Here is a 4080-nt window from a genome sequence, read left to right as displayed (position 1 = left end):
ATTCTTCGTTAAATAACTATTTGTTTCGAAATTACGTTAAAATTAAAGTAATTAACCATATCAGGTTCGAAGGCCACACAGAGAGCAAAATTAAATGTGTATTTAATAATAAATCAGCTTTGCTCTTGTTGTTTCCAAAGACATTAAGCTATCTATTACACATGTATTTTTGATAAGTTGACGTATTGATGATCTAATTTTAGGCTATTATAATAAGCTGTTTAGTTTTCTTTCCTTTTTTAAGGCTTAAGTTGAAAAAAAACGTCATAACACACATGACGAGGCTTTATTGGATTTAAGAATCAAGGCAAAAGACGCTACTCGGAATCCCTTCTCTGATCTGTCTGTGTTGTGCAAAGATTAGCCTAATGTCATCAGAGCCAGCCTGGCATCACGAAACGATAAGCTACCAGTCGAGTATTTCTCTCTGAAATCACTCTAGGGCCGCAATATGGTCAAAGATATCGAATAGTTAGGTGGTAGGCCGAAAAGCTGCTTAGAAAGGAATATGAAACAGAACAGACATACATCTACGGGAAAATCTAGGAATGAAGAAGGAACAGAATTAAATTAAGGAACACCAAGAAAGCAATTTAAAGACGTATGTCAATACACGAGGTATGTATTCAAGTGCTTGTTTCCGTTTCCCAGAATTTTCGTAACTGTATTTATTGCGCGATTTATGTTTTAAAAACAATTATCGAGTATTCTTAAAGTATCGAGAGAAATAATACATCATTAATATCGTATGTTATCGATGAGTTTATTCTAGGTTATAGGCGCAATTATGAGAATTCGTTTATTTCTTTATGGAGTGGACAACCGAATTAAGAAAAAAACTGTTCTGAAATGGACTGTGCGCCGGTGGTGAACTCTGAATGAACCTACTATGCATGCGCGCACGTACGGGATTGGTTGGTTTTGGTTATGTTTATTACTGAAAATCTATGATTGTCTCAAACTCCGAATCAATAGTATATTCCTAATGCTATTTCGCGATGCTTAATCTGCTTCATTTATTTTAAAGTGCTAATTTATGATACATATTTTCAACGAGCAGACATTTTAGTGATATGGTAGGAACTCAGTAAAACAAAGCGACCATTGAGGTGCTAGCTCCTAGCGGCAGGATAAGGCAATGTCCTGTGCTTCACCTTCGGACGAACTCGACTCTTTAGTAATTGAGATTTTAATCGGGATTTGGATGGGCCGAATGGATTGGCCTTAACGAATCATTTTTTCCTGGACCTTGACCTTGGGGTCCGTACAGACAATATTCGACGATCTAAACTTCCTGCGTTTTGCTTTAATACCGAAAAAAAAATCTTTTTGTCTTTCTTATATTTGAATACCGACTGATCCTGGTATTGATAAATCTAAATATATACCGTCATGATCTATTGATGGTCCTAATCACCGCCATCACTTAGTATATGTGGGTAATTCTAACACAAAGTATTTTTTTGAGGGTTTTGTAGATTTGATGCGTTTATCCGCTGTTTTCAAGTTCAACGACTGTCTACTTCTTTATTCTTGTTTTGGATCCCTTGCATAATAATTTGCATAACATTAAGTGTGTACATGTTATTTGTTTAAAGTAGACTTTTTATATAAGAATTTGTGGTTTATATACATACATATATAATATATACCGTATATAGGCATGGTGTATAGCCCTATATGATATATATAGCCATAGGCCTATAAATATGTGTGTATATTCAAATTCAATAAAGGTAAATTAATTTGTTTGATATTTATTTGTATTCATATGTCATAGGCCTATTCTGGATTTTCTCTGCTTACGGTATCTAATAGACCTAGGTTTATACGGCATATATACAAATTTTACATGATATAGAATATGGAAATATGCGAAAAGTGAGAGAAAAGAACACCTCCTCAATTAAGATTCGAACTAGGGTTCTTGCTTATAATTATAGCTCACTCGGGATTCGAATCTGTCTTTTATTCAAAACTTCCAGTGTGTGTAAGGCCCTGTCCAGACTATCAAATTTTAGTTGACAAAAAACGGTTGTATACCCATATATAGTCATGGTGTGCCTATATATGGTCATGATGTGATGTAATCATGACCATACTTAGGCATTCTACATGTTTTGTCAAATAAAATTTGATTGTCTGCACAGGACTTAAATTATAGACCTATTACTATCGTATAGAAAAGACCCAGTATGACTCATAGTCACGATACAATAAGGAAATGAAAACTTTACATTAAGAAGATGAACCACCACTAAAACGGTTCAGCCACCGTTTGTGGTAATATTGATAACATACATACAGCAGTATTAATAGTAATTGGACCCCATATACCTCTTTGCTACAAAGATTTATGAATTTCCTTATATATAATATATTAGATATGACAAGGTGTGGCGTCCTACCCGCTAATAATAAATGATGGAATTTGGTATAGAATAAAAGGACGTACCCGATATGGGTAATCCTTATTAATAACAACTACAATTTTTTATGTACTAAGAATATATGACCACTGTTACTGCAACAGCACAATATCATTGACATAATATTATTGATTATTTTATGAGATATGATATCGTTTCATGTGTGTTTCAATAACAATTGCTGACCAAATACGGTACTAGTGCAAATGCAACAGGGACAAATAATGCATAAACAATGTTGCAGTTTAATATTGTAATGTTTAAATAATTTTATTTGGATTAGGTGAAGTTGACAATTGTTCGAGTGTAGCGCTATTTTCGAGTGAAGAGTTGTGAGGTTTTGCGCAATTTATATGGCAGCGTTCAATCGATTAATTGATTAATTGGTTGATTGATTGATTGATTGATTGAGTGAGTGACTGATTACTGTCAATTTACTAATGTTTTAATAGTTTTATATTGCTTGTAATTAGCCTGAATTACTAAATATCTTGCCCATACGCAAAGCACAATGGCGCTGCGAGTTGTAAGTATAAAAAATATAGGTTATTACAAATTGTTTTAATGGTGCTAACATTATAATAATTACCGTACATGAAAAACCCGAGTTCCTCTTTGCAATAAACATATAACTGATATCACTGCAGCACGTTGTAGGGTTGTAAACATTACAATCATGCAGTAAGTTTTCCATTAAAGCAGTAAATTATATTAATAAACTATACCTAAATGTTCAATGGTTCAATCCCTTAAAATTGACATTTATAAAATATTCCTTCTCATTTTTAAGAGGATTAAGAAAAATCAAGTAGGCCTAGTTAGAAGAACAGACCTATTGGTATTTTAATAGCATCGCACTTAATAATATATCTGAATTGTAAAAACTGTTCTACTTTCAAACTAACAGTTGATGACTAAACTCATATTATTATTATTAGGGCCTATAATTATTAGGGTTTTTTTTTTGTTTTTTTTTTTTTTTTGGTTTTTTTTGAAAATGGACTTAATTTATTTTTGTTTGATTTAATTCTTGGTAAGAAAATGTACCTTACCCGAGCCTTTGTCCCGGGGGTGATAATTGTGTCCTATTATTTTCCCTTATAATAATTCTGAACATAGCCATGGCGAAATTAAAGCATAATTATGCATTTCCAGTACAAAACTAGATAATGAATATTATACGAGCATTATCGGTTATTAATGCAGACAAGTTGTTGGTTCCATCTTGGTCTACAATTACCTGATAATAGTAATAAATACGAGTGAGTCAAACTCTACGAATCTCACAATGCTGGCCGGGTGACGTCACGGATATATTATGCCCAACGTCGTCCTTTTTCCATTCTATCTTATGCGCGTAAACATTGTGAATAATGAGAATACAACATATGCAGACGACGCGACGTTAAATTTAACCAAAGTTGTTTTGAATTTAACCAACGACCACTTGAATTGTTTGTCGATATCTTCATTGATTAATCATACAATATTTCATTTGAAGAGAGAGTAAAATACAATTAACAAAAGAATAGACATACAAAAACACAACAATATGTAACCAGATCTTTTCGGACAATTCTATAGGCCTAGTCCATCGTCAGTGGTAAGTGATGTATATATTCGTACATAATAGATATATATAAATATATAT

General features: G+C 32.8%; 1 long non-coding RNA gene across 1 annotated transcript in view; it reads left to right on the top strand.

Moving 5' to 3' along the window:
• Positions 1 to 265: 265 nt before the first annotated feature.
• Positions 266 to 4080, top strand: part of LOC117103863 — a 16503-nt gene continuing 12688 nt past the window's right edge. Inside the window, exon 1 of the long non-coding RNA XR_004444668.1 lies at positions 266 to 618. This is a non-coding gene — a long non-coding RNA (uncharacterized LOC117103863). The remainder of the gene's footprint in view (positions 619 to 4080) is intronic.

Source organism: Anneissia japonica, unplaced genomic scaffold, assembly GCF_011630105.1.
Source record: "Anneissia japonica isolate Jap-2015-1 unplaced genomic scaffold, ASM1163010v1 scaffold3862_len378127_cov164, whole genome shotgun sequence".
Classification (NCBI taxonomy): Eukaryota; Metazoa; Echinodermata; class Crinoidea; order Comatulida; family Comatulidae; genus Anneissia; species Anneissia japonica.
Note: the sequence above shows the minus strand (reverse complement) of the source record. Positions and strands in the feature narration are given on the sequence as shown.